At 47.1% G+C, this 17,335-nt stretch overlaps 1 long non-coding RNA gene across 1 annotated transcript; it reads right to left on the bottom strand.

The window, feature by feature from the left end:
* Nucleotides 1-3,275: 3,275 nt before the first annotated feature.
* Nucleotides 3,276-16,510, bottom strand: LOC141571281 (uncharacterized). The gene is made up of 3 exons (XR_012496042.1): nt 15,645-16,510; nt 13,682-13,805; nt 3,276-3,425 (listed from the first exon to the last, which is right to left on the bottom strand). It is a non-coding gene; the product is annotated as an uncharacterized LOC141571281 (long non-coding RNA).
* Nucleotides 16,511-17,335: the final 825 nt, after the last annotated feature.

Here is a 17,335-nt window from a genome sequence, read left to right as displayed (position 1 = left end):
CAATAGCTACTGATCCCAGAGAAAACAGCTAGCCTCTTTTGTGACATTTCATCAAAATTCCAAGAGCAGGCTCAGCTTGATTAGCACATGGGTCCATCCCTAAAGCAATACCTTTGACCATAGGTTCAAACCATTTTGTGTCATGAGCACAGTCACACATCCCCTTTCATTGCTGGTGGCTGAGTCAGACCCATCAGACTTAGGATGGAAGAGGGCGGTCCCTCTAAGATGTGCTGGGTACACAACATGTTCACAACACAGGGGGGCATTGTCTTTAGTTCGCTGTGTAATTGACAGAGAGGCACAGATCTGCATTTTGTTATAGAACAAAACTTGACCTTTGTTTACAATCTCTAGGAATCGGCTAACCTGGGAGGGCCAGTCCCCTCCAGTGTCTGCAAGGCCCCAGACGCCAAAGTGTCAGAAGGCAGAAATGAAAACACAGGGTGATTACAGTCCAGCTCAAACACAACGTGGGAAAGCACTGTCCTCCTGAGTAAGAGCAGGAGGCCGCTGTCTTCCTGAGCTGCCCTGTGGAGCACACAGCCTCCTGTCATTGCCAGGTGCCATACCCCCGTGTACAACCCCCAAGACTTCTGTCTGCCAGCCAGGCAATGCCTCCGACTCTTGGCTCCCTGCCAGAGGTGATACGCATGCTCTGAGCCCAGGAAATGATGAAGCTCTCCTTTGTTCACTGTGTTGATTCTTCAGTCAACATGTATTGAGTCCCAGCTCTGGGCCGAGCATAGGAGGTCCTGTGAGTGGCCAGTCAGAAGTACTCCATCCTCCAGAGGGCGAATGTCCACTGACTGGTCAGCTGAAGAGCATGGGGAAATAGTACTTTAAAATAAACTCCAATAAAAAGCTATGTGAGTTGACAGTTCAGAACTACCAGTGTAAAAACATGGGAACGTGTCAGAACTATTGGAATCCAAAGCTTGGGTCCTTGCCCTGCTAGGAATGTATCATGACCTCACCATCCAGATTCTAAGCAGAGTTGTGCCAGGTGGGGAAAGAGCTGGAGAGGGTGGGACAGGAAGTGTGGAGGGGGAACAAGTAATTACGGGGTTGGATGCAAGCATCCCATATCTCGATGGGACCTGGGCGATGCAGGTGAGCGCATTTGTCAAAACTCCTCCAAGACACAGATCTTGGACACTCAAGATCTGTGCTTTTCACACTATCTAAACTACACTTCAATAAAAAAGTGTTGAATAAAAAGTGTCAGCTTTGTAAAAAGTCCATTAGGTCTAGAAATTAAAAATGAATAAATGAATAAATAGGCCAGATGGGGGAGGGAGTTGAGATGACCTCTGTTTGACTTTCCACCTAATTCTTTCAAAAATTGTATAACATTCTGACGTGCAGTTTATTACTGCTTTTCCTTTGCCTGACAGGACACGCCCGTAGCTCCAAAACTGCTCACATGAGCTGGGACTGTTGTGGCATCGTTGCTTCAGCCTGCACAACTGGGTCTCACATGAGATGAAGGACCATCCAGTTGGTGCCACTTCCTGTTCACCTGGGCCATGAACGCAGGTCAGCGGGTGGGGCCAAGTGTCTGGGGAGAACCTGGTGCAGCTACCACAGGACAGGAACTCCCTAAAACGGGAGCATAGGAGAAAGTGGTATCTTGCCTCAACTCGCCTGCCTGATGCAGCTAAAGGTGATGGCCTGGGTTTGCCTCAGGACAGCCAAGATGGAGGGGGGGGCAGAGGTCACATGAAAGGCACAGGCTGCAGAAGCCCTAGCACAGAGGCTGCTCTCTCCGAAGCCAGACACACCTGAATAAACACAGGTGTGCACTCTCCCTTCCTCCTCTGACTGCAGCGGGCTGTGCCTTCTCACCAGAGACCCTGGGCCTCCTCTCTGCTCCGCTGTTTTTACATGACCATTACCTGGCAGTAAGCGACTAGAGAAGGGCCCCTCCAAAGAGGATGGGGTGTTAGTCATCAATAATATTCACCTAGTGCTTCTCCCACGTATTATCTCATTTCCTTTCCACACTAACTCCTGAGAGAAAGGTCACTATTCTCACTTTACAGTCAGGCTTGTGAAAGTGAAATGCTTTCCTGATGTGGACAGGCTTCTGAGGATGAGCTAGAACACCAGCACCCAAACTTGGGACCAGAGCCCCTCAGGATGACAGAGCCCAGAGTGCGGCTGACATTTCCAAGAGACGTCAAATGTCACCCATCTCAAAGCTCCTGATTGCTGGAAATACATACTGTAAGGAAAAGGAGACTGTAGCTTTAAAGTTCAGACAGCAAGGAACGCCAAAACCTGAGAAAGATCCTGTGATGGTTACTTTTGTGTGTCAACGTGGCTGGGCCATGGTGCCCAGATATTTGGTCAAGCATCACTCTGCATGTTTCTGCAAGGTGTCCCATGGATGAGAGTAACATTATTATCAGTGAACGGTGAGGAAAGCAGATCACCCTCCATACTGTGCATGGGCCTCATCCCATCAGTTGAAGGTCTGAATAGAACAAAGACTGACCTCCCAGAGCAAGAAAGAATCTGCCTGCAGTTGGGCTTTGGATTTGAAATGCACCACCATTTTCTGTGAGCCTCCAGCCTGCTGGTCTACCCCCGGGATCTTGGCCTTGCCAAGCCTCTACCATCATGTGACCCAGTCCCTTAAAATGCATTATTAGTTCTGTTTCTCTGGAGAATGCTGACTGATTCACACCCAAATCTAAGCAAGTGATGGGGAGGAAGCTGGGCACCCCACACAGTCCCACAGGGTAGGCGCTGGAATACCTTTATCTGGACTCTGGAACCTTCTGGCAGGGTCCCCATGCAAGACAGTCTTAGAAGCCTCTCATATCACCCAGCCCCTGCCCCCAAATTCACCCACAGGCTATAGCTGAGAGTGGGTTAGCATGACGTGGATCACATGGCCTGGAACCCTGTACATAACTGACTAAACCACAGACACACAGAGACAAACCAGACAGGAGGAATGTACAGAAGCTAAGAAATATGCCGCGAGAAGGTGGTGACCCATGCCAGGTCAGGAAGCCAGGGGTGGCCAGCAGGGAGGGAGTTGGCAAAGGAAGCAGCGAGAGCTGAGGGCGAGCTCATGAGGCATTGCAGAGTGACTGGGGAAAGAGCCCCGACACGCTCCTGAGGGGACGGTGTGGCCAGGCGATGAATGGCAGTGTTGCTCTGAAGCCTGGCTGGCAGAGGCTGCATGCTATCCTGTGCTTCCTTCCCTCCCATGATCCATCATCAGAAAGCCCCACCCCCGAACTCACCTGAGCAGAGTAAACACACCTCCCTTCTCTAAGCACTGACCTCCTGCTCAAGGTTGACAGGTGAAATGACGGAGGTGACAAAGTAACTTGCCTGGAACCAGGGTCCATGAAGGCGCTCTGGATTTTCACTGTTCATATCATTTTTCCTCCACAAGACACGACAGGCTGAGGAAAGATGTAGAGAGAGAGGTGAGAAAGGGGCGGGGCGTGAAAGCACCAAGAACCTTGTCACTGCTCTTGGCAAACATCAATTTAAATTTGTAAGAAAACCTCAGGGATTCTTCAGGGCATCTCCAGCAGGAGCTAAAGTCATGACCCTCAAACAGGAACATGTGGACCCCTAAGGGAAAGAGACTCTTCCAGAGGTGAGGGCAACTGTTTACACAGGTAGAGTCAAGGTATATTTGACAAATGGGGAAAAAAAACACAACTTTGTTTACAAGCTTCAAGAAAGATTGGACCTAATCTTAGCTGATGAAAATATGCAGCAAATTCAGTGATTCCCAAACAGGCGCCCCTAAGAATCTCTGGGTGAAAGAGGGGAACGAGGGGAGGACATAAGTGTGGGGATGTCATGTGAATGAAAAGGGACGTGAGGTTTTCAAGGCTAGAGAACGAAGAGAACGAGGCCAAGCCCTCGCCCCCACCCCCACCCTGTGGTTGAGTGCGGGCAGATCTCTCTCCGACCACCAGAGGGCGACACATGTCCCAGTCTGGCTGGGACAGCTTGCTTGCGGTCCCTTCTAAGCACCATGCCAGGAATTCCGGGTTTTTAACAACTGTTCCAACTAAAGAGAAAACAGTTTCAGAGAAAACAAGGGAATGCAAGTCCTTAGGGGAACTGAAGCTGGCCGAAAGGTTACCACGTGGATCCGGCAACACCCACCCCATCCCCCTTGCCAACAGGACCTGGGTTCTCGCCCACCGCCCCCATCATGGCAACCATATCCTTCAGAGCAATGTTTCCCCAACATTCCCTGGTGAAAAACTGTGTGTGTGTGTGTGTGTGTGTGTGTACACGCGCGAGTGCATGCGGGCCAACCCATAAATTGTGTTTTGAAAACATACAAATAATTAGTCTTATGTTTATTATTAGGCTCAACAAACATAAAATTACATTTAAATAAATATAATCAGAGCAAACATAACAGAATAAAACGAAAAAGAATCTCTGCCTGCATTGATCGTTGGAAGTGTGTTTATAGGCTTTGGATAGAGACCATGACTGTTGTGTTTGGAACTTTCTGTCTTTCCTCAGGATTAAACCAAAGTATGAGTGAAATAGTGACGCCATATTAAAGGCCTGTGAACGGTTTGAATGAACACTATCTCCCTCCAGAGTTCAAGTTTGCTTTTTGCATGTTAAGTGTCCATAGCAGATTGATGATGATATTACAGGCAGGGAATACTGCGTATCAAAACTATTTCTACGTCTTTGTTTCAATAATACTTATAAGACAACACAGTCTCATGGGGTATCCACAGGAATGAAAGAAGAAATGTCAAAAACAAACACACCCATCAGCAAACTCAGAATCTTCTTTTTTTACTTTTATACAAATGAGGAAAGTGAGTCTGTATTTGTATTACAAATTTTTGTCTTCAGTCCTTCCTCAGTCTCAGCAAGTGATGGTTTAATTCGAATTATCTTTCCATGAATGATGTGGACTCTGGATCTACTTTTGCTATGTACAGAACTCATTGGAAGGAATTTAAAATCCCATACCTCAACAGAAGGCCACCCCACCTCCAACTGGAGGACAAGGCCAGTAGTTGCCCCCAAAATTAAATCATATCACACAAAGGCCTAGTTACTATTTGTTTGATTACACTTCTCTGAGTCTCACTCACTTCTTTTTTTCTCAGTACTCTCTAACTGGAAACTTCTATGATTCTAAGGCATGGCCTCTCCCTCAAATAATTTACAGTCTCACTGGGGAAAATAAGGCACATTCATCTCAAAAATGGCAAAATAGTACCAGATGGTAAATTATCCAGGGCCAAATTATGAATCAACCGTTTAAATAAACAAAATGGTTGATTTTTGAAAAATAGCTGAAAATGGTGAGATTTTCAATTCAGCGACTGTTTCAGAGACTGCCCTTCCTTATTTGGGATTTCTGCTTCCCCTCCCCAGGCTTCAGCACAGATCCCCTGAGGGAGGGCATAAACTAGGAGCTCAGGGTAGCACTGAGAAGTTAGTGGGAGCTCATCATCTGTGTTCAGAAACTTCCTGCCAGAGCAATACTTGGTCCACCATCCTCGGTCCAAGCTCGTAGTCTTCAACTCTTTCTTCAAGTAACATGCGTTCTTCCCTGTGAAGCAAGTCAGACCCTCTACCATGCGGTCCCTCTCCGTGACACGTCTCAATCTACAGAGTGGCCATGTCCACTCTACTACGCTGGGACCCCTGTTCACATGTGTGGTTACCTTAAGATGGAAAAGACTTAACTTCAGAGGACGCTTACGCTGGTCACTTAAATTCTCATTCAGACCACCACTGTCAGCCCTTACATATACAGTCGACTTTCACGTCTATCACCTGAAGTTTGACCCTGGATTTTCTTTCAAATTGGCCATGGCTCTGTCCCCACTCAGCTGGCCCGTGACCTCTGGCCTTCCAGGTTAAAGCATCAGCACCAGTGAACGGGCCCCCCGGGTGAGCTGATGGTCCCAGCCCAGGGCTTCCTCTGTGGGACATCCAGCCTCCTGACAGATCTGGTTGTTGTCCATTTTCTACTTGAATTATAATAGAAGTAATGACCCCTAACCCTTAGTAAGTGTTCATTTGTGCCAAGTTTCAGTTAATGCATCACACATAATATCCCATTCATTCCTCAGCACAATTCTATTGCTAAGGTTATCTACAGATGAAAAACACACACACACAAAAAAAAACCCTGACCCATAAGAAAGGTTAAGCAAACCGCTCATGATCACATGTCTTGAAAGCGCTCAGCTGGGAAGTGAACCTCAGCCCACCAGCTTCCCAGGCCTTGTTTACTATAAAATGCAGCTTGTCTGTGTGCAACCTGCTCGCAATCTGTTGACTTCAAGGAATTCCTAGAGCTGAATGAAGGATGAAGGGCCTTTCCTATATATACTTCCCGCTTCTATAACAGCAAACACACACATGACGTCATCCTTGCAGGTAAGGCTTCGGTACCCACTACAGATCTTAATGAGCAGGTGAGGAAGGGCTCCTGTGGGCTCCAAAAGCACCTTGGAGCCTCGTAATGTCCAGACTCCAACCCTCTCTGAGGCAGTTGGCCCTAACACCTAGGAAGGTGCCCTCTCCCTACACAGGCATCAGAAACATCAGCTCCAAGAGGACGTTCCCTGCAAGGGAGACACGTGCAGTGTACCCCATTTCAGCTGCTCTGTGCCCGGCCGTGGAGCTGACCACGCCAAATTTGCATCCAGTAAAGCACTTTCCCACGTTTAGCAGGGCAAGTACTGGTCTACAGTTAAAGGAAATGAGAGCGGGACACATAAGTTATACGCTTGAGGTCACACATCTAATAATAATTAGCAAGTCAAGTCTGGAACTCACTGTTTTAGAGGCCAAAACCCGGAATTCTTGCTGCTGCAGCCACGAGCCCAACCACATGGCAGGAGATGCAGTGGGTGGCACAATGACATCCCTGCCAAGTCACTCCTCCCCTTGCTCAGGAGGCGAATCCCTAGACCCCAACTGCTCCAGCAACCCTAGGCCCTCCTGACACCCCCGGGCTGGGGCACACCTGAGAGCTTTACACTCATTACAAACATTCAGACGACGACAAATTCATTTATCCCGTCTGTAGGAATTTCAGCCAGTGCTGACCAGGCTCCAGGAAGACTGGGCAGGCATGCAGCCCCGTGTGCGTGCGTGTGTGTTCTGGGACGCAAGGGACCCTGGTTGTCCTTGAACCTGTCTGAGCTAGCTCAGAAAACAGGGCAGGGAATTCACTCAGGCTGGGTGGTGCAGACAGGGAGGGAGCTGGAGGGTGTCCTTGGCACGGCTCAGCCCAGGCGCACAGACCTGGCCCTCCCTTCCCAGCCTGAGCCCTGGAGGCTGGGAAGGCCCTGCTGTCGGGAAGCTGAGAAACGTCCCATCTCCCAGTCATGGCCTCTGTGTCGCTAATGCTTCCCAAACCTCACAAGTTCCCAACGTTGGCAAACTCCCACTCAGGCCCACGCATGACGGGAACAGGTGTGGTGGTGCCAGGGGCCACAGGCAGCCCCAGCCCTCCTGCTCACAGTGGTCCCTGAGCCGGGAAGGGCCTCAGACACACAGGGAATGATCAACCAGGATCTCGGAATGAATGGGCCAACTAATGAGGACCGGTGCTATTTAGACTAATTCAAATGCACTAAGAAGTGAAAAGAATATGATTTCCAATCAGTAAAAATTGTGTCTGGCTTTCTAGGAGTGATGCATGGCAAGTTTACTAAAATAGAAAAGCTCGCAGCCAGCAGTTTCCCAGCCCCACGGTCCATTTCTGTACGTAAGACTCCCCGTGGGGTTGCTTTGTGGAACCTGCTTATTGACCTTAACTGCAGAAGTAGAGGGAACATCTCGTACTTCACGTCCCTCCTCCTTATCTCCCTCCGTGGTGGTGGCCCGACCTTGTTTACCACCCCTGCCACCTGCAAGTTGCAGCTGTTCCAGGGCAAGGCTGTCCCCTTTCATCGCTGGCAGCTCAGCCACGGCACAGCCTGGCACCGACTTGGCGCTCAGTGAGTGCTCTGAATGATCAGAGGAAAGAAATCTGCTCACGCTCCGCTCCACTGCCAGTCATCGCCGATACGATCAAGCCCACCCCCCCCCACCCCCCACCCCCCGTCTCCACAGATTGTGCAAAGAGTGCACATTCCTGGAACCAAGGCCTGCTGTGGCACGGACGGCAGCTGCCATGGTCGTAACACACAATGAAGCGGGGAAAATCAACTATATCCAAATACATAAGCCAAAAGGTGAAGCCCACCTTGTCACCCAGCACTAGTGACACGTGGGGCCTGATTTTTCTTTGTCGTGGGACTGTTCTGTGGTACACGGTGAGACATGTAGGGGCACACTTGGGTTCTACGTACTAGAGGCCAGTCACACCTCCCCTGGAGCTGTGACAAAAGTGTTGCTAGAAATTGCCAAATGTCCCCTGGGAGGCAAAATGGCCCCTAAGTTGAAAACCACTGTGCTAACTCGGTATGAGAAGTTAGCATAAATGCATAAAAAATGGGATTTTGAAAGCTGATTTCTAAAGTGCCTGTCCAGCTTCCTAGATAGCGGACAAGCAGAGCCAAATTCCTCGAGGGCTCAGGGCATCCCACCACTGACAGCACCCTGCAGGCATCAGCTCATGACTGTGCCAGCCAGACCACAAGTGGGCACCACCATCGCTTCTCATCTTCAAGATGAGGGGCAGCCAGTGAAACCGAGGGTGCTCATGACTTTGGTTAAATTTAGTTTTAAGTCCTAGCTCTAGAAATTCTCTCCCTCCCTCCCTCAGAGACCTAGCCTTTCCCTGGGAATTCAGTAACCCTGAGGCAGCAGACAACAGTAGCCCGGACCTGACTAGTGGTCACACGGTGGGGACCTCTGGAGGGATAAAGATACATCTTGACCTAAGTTATGTTTCAGCTCCTGAGCCCTGAGGTGGAACAACTTTCCCCTGGCTACTTCCTCATGAGACCCGACAGAAGGACACCGGAAAAGACCTCAGAGCTGGCCCTGGAAAGACTGTTTCACAGCTCTGAATCACCAAGGTATAATTGGGCGTTATGTATATAATTATTACATCTATAACCTGCTTTGTTGCGTTGCTGTAGGGAGCAACTAAGAGATTTGCAAAAGCATGTGGCATGGTATTGGCGAGGATGTGGAGAAATTGAAACCCTTGCACACTGCCCATGGCAATGTAAAATGGTGCAGCCACTGTGGAAAACAGTATGGAAGTTCCTCAAAAAAAATTAAACATAGAACTGCCATATGACCCAGCAATTCCACTTCTGGATTTATGAGTACATCCAAGAGAATTGAAAGCAGGATCACAAATAAATATTTAGACACCCATGTTCACAGCAGCGTTATTCACCAGAGTCAAGAGGTAGCAGCAACCCAAGTATCCATTGATGGATGAATGGAAAAACTTGAGTCTTTTTCTGACACTTCCTCCGCCAGTTAATAAGAAAGATTTCATCGGAGAGATCACAGGCCTAACTCCTATAAACCTGTTGTCCACCTTGCCCCCCACAAACTGCTGAGCTGTGGATTTTGCCAGACTAGCATCTATTTAAACAAACTACCTGGGGCTTTCAAGGAACATCTCCTTGCCTTTTTGTCTGGCTGTGACAGCTTTCAGAGGAATGTATCATTCACATGGGATTTTCACTCTATAAGTGTTCCCAAGTTTGTAGCTAGTTATATGTACAAACATTTTGGTCCCTCCTCTTGTGCCTTTTTTATAAAACGGACCAACTTAGCCAAAAGAATTTAAAACTCTAATGGCTATTCAGCAAAATCTTTATTTTAAGTCCACCTCGAGGACACTCCTTTAAAGAGAATTCCAAACCTTTCAGGGATAATGGGATACTTTCTTTGATTGATATGCAGACACTTCTAAAAGACAAAATGAAAAAAAAAAATCTCTAAGGGGATTCTAAAGGAAATTTAATCATCTGAGCCAGTAACTAAAAGCAAGAGTATCTTATAATAGCCTCATGAAAAATTAAAGTGTAACAGGTACCTTAAACAAAGGACTGTAAGACCAGTTGGTTATCTATTGTTCTCTCCCAACAATAGCTACTGCCTGTGTCCTAAGACCTTGCCTTGACTTTCTGCTTGCTGGGGTCATGCAGGCTGCCAGTTCTTTCTTTTGGTCCTCAGAGAGAATAACTCTGGAAGGTAATAACCTTTGTACCCTCTTCAGTCTGTGGAATTGTTTAATACTGCCGGAAATATTCACTGTTTGTTCCATCTGAAACCTGACAAGATATTTGAAAGGATTTAATAACTATGGATCAGAAATTTGGCCTTTTTGGAAGCTACAGTTGTAGAGCCTGATAGGAATTTTTCTTTAAAAACTCCTCCTGTAAGCTAAAATAAAACTATGTGTCCAGAAGGGAAGAAGCAACCTATGATGTCATTTAAGTTACAACCCAATTCTCCAGGGAATTAAGAGCAACTGTTTTTATCTTACAAACCTTTGAAGAACCAGAACTGCAACTCTAAAAGCAGTTCAAGTCCACCTATCTTTACGATCCTCAATTCCTAAACCTGAAGGAAAAAAACAATAGGAAGCAGGTTTGTTTGTTTGTTTGTTTTTAAAGCACAAACTGCTGCTCTGTTCCCAATGAGCCTTGCCAAGGACAAACACAAATCTTAATTGTCTTCCCCACAAATATTAATATGCAAAAGCCTTAGCCATCTGAGCCGATAAACTTAATTTATTACAACTGTTAAAAGTCAGTGGGTTTTTGCCTTCTTGTACCTGGCTAGTGGCTGTCATCTTTAGTCTTTGTCATTTGCAGAGTCATTGTCTTATTCTAATGTGTTTTGCAAATACATTTCATATTCAGAGAAATTCATGAAGAGGAGTTTGACACTCTAAAATATAGGTTTCTGATAAAATTTTAGATTATACCATTAAGCTGGGTGAGTATTTGCAGAACTAAGAAAAACTGGATTCATAAGACCACTAATAAAAACATCAAGACCAACAGGAATTAATAACATGGGAGTGAATGAACTGAGAAGGATAATTACAATTTTAATGATTTTTATTTGAAATGTTGCTGGTTCTTTAACTTTTTGTTTTCCCAATATAAGGAAACCTTTTTCCTTAGCTACCTATAACTTAGAGCAATTTGATAAATGACACAGTAGTGAGTGGATTTGAAGCAGCTAGCTTTTTCTCCCCACTTGATCCCTCCAGAATTTAGAAGCTCTCAGTGACTATTCTTATTTTTGTGGCAATATTGTTAGTTGAGTCTGTTCTCCTTGTAACAGAACGTAATTGGAAGCTGGTTACATGACCAAAGCTTTGACTAGAATGCCATGCTTGAGAAAGACTTGCACAGACTCAGATGTGATCAGACAGCTTTAAAGAACTAAGATTGACTTATGGAAACTAATAAAACCTTCGGAACTATTGGCGTGGTACCTCGCTCACAGGGTTCCCAGCAGCCTTCCCAGCTGAGTAAGGAGGAGCTCTACCTGGCAGTTGCAGGGAAAGGTCTAGAAGAAAGGAATTCCCCCAAATCTATAGGTATTACAGAGAAATCTGAAGACAAGTCCTTGCCCTGGCTTTTCTGGTCTTGAGAGGCCTTTCAAAAATTCAATCTGAAGATTCCAGCAAAGCAGGTTTAAAAGCAGGTTAATTATTGTTCTTGCTGCTCCCATGTAAATAACAGGCCACGTTTATTGAATCTAGACTTATTTTGCAAACAAATTAGTCTTAATTTGGCTGTGTTTGGTAAAAATGAGGGTTATTTTAGAGAGAAAAAATATGCTTCAGTAATACACCTTTGTGGATATTAGATTCTCTTGTGCTGTTCATTTTCCTTTCAGGTTTTATTCTACCTGTAAACTGGACCAGACCCTGAATTCTTCTCATTCCCCCCAATATCTGGCTATGATTGTCTAAACTAACATTTCCACTTTTTCTCCCATCCTTTGATTTGGAGTCACTGAGAAATAAAACTGCCTTTTTCCCAAAACCATGCAAGCTAAAGTTGGATAACTTGGTATAAATTTCAGTGAAATCACCACAACAGCTTATGAATGGACAAAATGCATACCTGTTGCAGAAAAAAACAAAACAACTAAAGATATTCACATTGCAAACCAGGGAACTATATCGTATTATCACTGCCTTCCTTCACTCCATCTGAAGATGCTTCATGCCTAGACATCTAGGTATCTCCTTGACTGGCTGTCTTCAGAACTGAGGAACTGGGATTATAGCCTGCTTCCATCATTAACCACTGCACTTCTGCTGTTTCCACAGTGATGCCTCTTGTTAAATACCTGCTTGCTCGAACCATGGGCCCCACTTTGGGGGTCACCAGCATCATTGCCCCCTGAATTGAGAAACAATGATTTAACTGAACTGACCTCTTCTCAAGACCAAGCCTGCGTATCTAAAACTGACATATAATAATAATCACACCTTAAGTGGTCCTTCCCTAACACTTAAAGCTAAAACTTAGCACAAATATTGAGCTGATTGTAAGACCCCTAGACGTCAAGCATGTCTCTAACCTATATCCCCCCTCCAAGGGACATGAGCGACCCAGGAAAGGGACTCTGAAATGTTTTGTTTGATCTATGCTGTTTTCTGAAAGAAAAATCCTGATCAAAGGAAAAATGAGGAAAGAGCGAAGATAGGGGACATACAAAATGGACTCGCTTTAACCAAGCTGCTAAAATTATTAACATTCTGAAGGCTGAGGCACCAGGGAGTGATTCCATTCTTCTGCTAACTAACGTGGGAACTGGAGTTTTGAACCTTCCAGTCCTGCGTCAATGCCTAGATATACATCAGATCGGTGTGTGACATACACCAGACCTCCAGATGGCCCTCTGATTACTCCCTGAAGGAATAACACGTCCAGACCACCTGACAGCCGTTATCCAGATCATCAAACATGACCAAACCTCCTGGCACTCATCTCCCAGAGCATTTGGCATCCATCACCCAGACTCTTTTTAAGTTCATTCTCCAGGTCTAAAACATCAAAAGTGTTAAGGGTGTGAAACCCTGCCTCAGAGCAAAAGGCTCTAAGTCTCCTCATTAGCCATTAGCCCAAGAACCCTTATTTGGACCTGTTCCTCTTTGTCCATCCTCTCATCTGATGGTGCTAACACAAGTGTGGCCCGGCCAGGATGCTGGGCTTGGGCAGTTGGAGGACAGTATGGGAAAGCTGAGTCCAGCCAGTCCATCTAGCTTTTTCTGGAAGCATAAACTCTGAGGAGTGAAAGGAAACATGAGGGCTGCCTGGAGGAAAGTCACAGCAGACTCAGCCCACCGTAAGCTGGAAAAAATTGCCTAGATTCTCCCATGGGAAGGGCTGAACCATGGCCCCTCCAGTGGATGAGTCACTCCAGACCTCTCACGCTCTGCTTTTTTTTTCATTTAGAAAGTGGCAATTGTGATAGAGTCTGTCTTTTCTGCAGCAGAAGTACAGGGATTGATCTAGAAAGTCCTGTGAACATTGCAATGTGCTATACAAGGCATAACAACCAGACATTTCTAGTCCTTTGAAAGAACCCTCCCAGAGTCAACCTCCCTGCAGAGACACTGGGCCCTCCCCTGTACCCCCCATGGGATGTTGCATGGTCTGTGGCTGTGGCAGGTACGGGGGGAGCTCACTGGGCTCCCTCCTCAGGTGTCAGAAGGGGACCTTGAAGAGTCATGGGGAAGAAGGGGCATACTCACTAGGTGGATTGCTCAGTGAGTGTATCTGTGGTGCATGCAGGCCACGGCCTACTGATAAGAAAACTCTCCACAATCTACGTCGAGTGATACAAGCCATTCATTGAATATCATGTTGCATGAGCACCTTTGAGTGAGGAAAAGACGAAAAAGAAAATATAAATGTGTTTGCACATTCACATATGTAAATACAGAGAAAAAAAAAAGCCTAGAACCTAGAAAGAAAATCACCCAATGCTAACACTATTTACCTCTGGGAAAGGGAGGGGGGCTGGCTTGGATGGACAGGAATGAAAAAAACCCTACCTATACTTATTCTGTACATTTATATTTGTTTGATTATTTTATATGCATAACATCATGGGTTATTCTAAAATTGTAATGTACAAAAATAACTTTTTGTAGCTGGATTCAGCTCTGTTTAATGCAAATTAATGTATCCTCCACAAACAAAACAAAATGTACGTGTGGTATTAGCATTTGCTATGCAAGCATATTGCATGTGCAATGAGAGTAAATCAGAGTTATCCAAATCCGACAGTGAGATCAGACAGCTTCCTGAGAGCCAGGCACCCCAGCTCCAGTGCCCGGATCCTCCGAGCACAGAGCCTTCAGGGAGGAAACAGGGCACCCACAGCCTGGAATAGAACAAGTTCAATGGCCCCCACATAGGAGGACGAGGAGGAGGGCCTGGTGAGGCCACACCACATGCAGGTAGTAGGATCCAAAGTCAATTCAGACAAAGTCGCACCTTCTGGGAGTGTGAGGAGGCCGGGTACCTACATAAGCAATAAAACAGCAACCCCCCACCCACACCCCCAGCACTTACTGGATGCCAAGCCCTGCTCTAACTCTATAAGAACATATCTTCTCACAGCAATCAGAGATGGTGGGTACAGTTATTATCACAGTTTTACAAATGGGGAAACAAAGGCATGGAAAGTAAGTTGCCCGAGACCGGTTCCTCTGGGTGGGTAACAGGATTCCCACCTCCCAAGCCCACAGGCACACCACACTGCACCACGCTGCCTGGTCCAGGCAGTAACCAGGCCAGGATGCGATGAAGGTTACCGCGGGGCAGAAATGCTCCGGAAAGGTGATGGTCCATCCCAGACTTCAGACCCAAATGTTAGAAGGTAAAAGACCTTAGAAGGCTGGGCCTAAATTCACCTCTTAATAAGTAAGAAACCAAGACCAGGCAGGGAGTCGGTGAAGATTCTGGTTGGGTCCTTGTTGGAGAGTCCAGCGTGGTTTTCTGGAATGACCGTAAGCAGCTGGCAACACCAGCTCGGGGAACCAACACATGTTCACGGCAATGTGCAAGCCCGGGTGGGAGCCAGTGTACTCACGATTAGAGGCGGGAGCGAGCATTCAGTGTGCAGCACCGAGTGGGCCTCCACGGACTCAACAAACAGCGGGCAGCTGTGTGGGAGGGTGGGGTCGGGGGCGAGGGTGAGTCCCCTTTTCTCCTGTTAACACACCTGTTCCTATACCATTCTGAAACACTTCACTCTTAATTTGATTCTGAACGCTCTTCAGGGAAGTGGGATTTTGAAGTCCAAGGTGAGGGTGGAGTGGAATTGTGTGGAGACCGGGGATGAGATGACCTGTCCTGGCTGCTCCAGGTGCCCAGGACGGAAGGCCTCACCTGCCCAGAAGCCACCTGCAGCAGCGTGAGCTCCGTGACTTGAGAGCAAATTCTGCCTTCATGTTGCCAACCTGTGGGAACTCTAGAAGCCACATAGCCTACACAAAGACCATTCCATCTACTCCTTAGATTCTTTCTTCTCTTCCCCACTGCTCGCTGGTGCCTCTCCCCTACCTGTCATGTTCTGCCCCTGCTCTACTTAGTTCACCCTTTCTTCCTCTCCTTCCTATACTCGTGGGACTATCGCTGCACCAGAAACCAGAAGACTCAGCATCCATCCAACCCAGGAACTGTGAGGTCCAAGACAAGTCAGCTTACCCTTGTTGAACTGCAGTTTTCTCATCTAGAAAGTGGGGACATGAGGATAATGGCTCCCCCGGGGCTCAGATGATGATCGAATGAGAGCCTGGGTTTGACAGCACATTAGAAGCCAGGAGGACAGAAGGCTTTGGGGGCATCCAGAAAAAATAAGCGGCTTCTCCGTGGGATGTTTTCCTCCAGGCTAGCTCAGTGGAACCCCTTATTCACTGCAGTAACACTCCACCTCACAGGAGACCTCACACAGACCTTAACAACCAGCTCCTGGATGGATGAGTGTCTGAGCAAACCTGAAACCAGTTAAGAGTGGACGCATTTCAAATCAACAAGCAGCTCCTGGACTTTCATTATTATGTGCCAACTATTGCCATGGGCTTTGTATGAAATTCGAGGACTGACTCTTCTAATACGAAGGTGATAAAAAGACAAATAACTATCATTCGAAGCAGAGCAACAGAAGTGCCATGAGAGAAGTAAAAACTACAACAAAGATCCAAAAGGAGGAAAACGCCACAGCTATTGGGAGGTCAAGGAAGGTTCACGGGGCTTGACAGATGGACAGAATTTCAACCTGTGTCTGAGGAAAGGGTCTCTAAGGCCAAGTAAATAGCACAAAGTTGTAAAAGGCATAAAAAGTGGACTGGGGGTGATAGGGCAGGGAGCCCAGGGCATAGATACAAATGCGAAGATGGGGGAGAAATGGGAGATAAACCAGGAAAATTCAATTCGATCCAAAGAGTAGATGTCTCCAAATGTCAGCTGAGGATTTTTGATTTCTCTCAGGACGCGAAAAAGTATTCAGGGTTCTCCCAGGCATTGGGCTGCTTGATTGATTGGGGTTTAAATTTATGACTCCTGGCCTGAACTTAACTGAATTCTCCCTGGAACAAACGCGCTCTCTCCCACTTAAGCAAATCCTTCACCCCTGAAACCCAGCTGGAGCATGGAGACAGAGCCCTCCTGACCTGCTATGCTCTCCTGTCATCTTTGAGCTTCAGCAGTAATGTACTTCCGTCTGTCCCTTAAATGGAATGCCTGGAATGGTTCTGCTCCCTCTGCTTAGAACACGCTCAGCCACTCTTTTCGCTGAACAACGTGTGCTCACCCTTTCAATCTCAGCCTCAAAATCCCAAGCCATGAAGGGACTAAACTCGCACCCAAATGAGGTTGTGGGCCCTTGTCTCACACGGATGCTTCCACATGTGCTCCTCTTCCGGTGAACTGAATACTTGCAGAATGATTTAATATTTGCATGCCACGCTAAGAACGAGAGTGCGTATCCATGCTGTCCATTTGGGGGTGTGGGGGAGTGCCAGGCTCAGCATCGACAGGAAGCCCTCCAAGCGGATTATTGGGTGCATGAAGTAGTGACATGCAGATCGTATCAGAGTCTAAACCCTTCTCTCTCCATGGCGTTGACTCTGCTGAGTCCTGGGATGTGTGTGGAGTTGTGATATAAAGCACAGTGGGAAGGGGGGATGGACCCACTCCTCACCGCCCCCCCAATCAGAGCTGATCACTTTCCCTGCAGCTACACCGGGTGCTTCTGGGGCCACCGTTCGATCCAGCTGCAGCCCTGCTCTGTCCCCCGAGCCTGTGAGCTCCTTGACACAGCAATCAGGCCCCTATTTCCCTTTGCACCCCCAAACTAAGCCCAGCACCTCTCATAGGGAAGATGCTTAGTGCTAATA

The sequence above is a fragment of the Rhinolophus sinicus genome, linkage group LG04 (genome assembly GCF_036562045.2).
Source record: "Rhinolophus sinicus isolate RSC01 linkage group LG04, ASM3656204v1, whole genome shotgun sequence".
Taxonomy (NCBI): Eukaryota; Metazoa; Chordata; class Mammalia; order Chiroptera; family Rhinolophidae; genus Rhinolophus; species Rhinolophus sinicus.
This window is presented reverse-complemented; position numbering and strand designations above follow the sequence as displayed.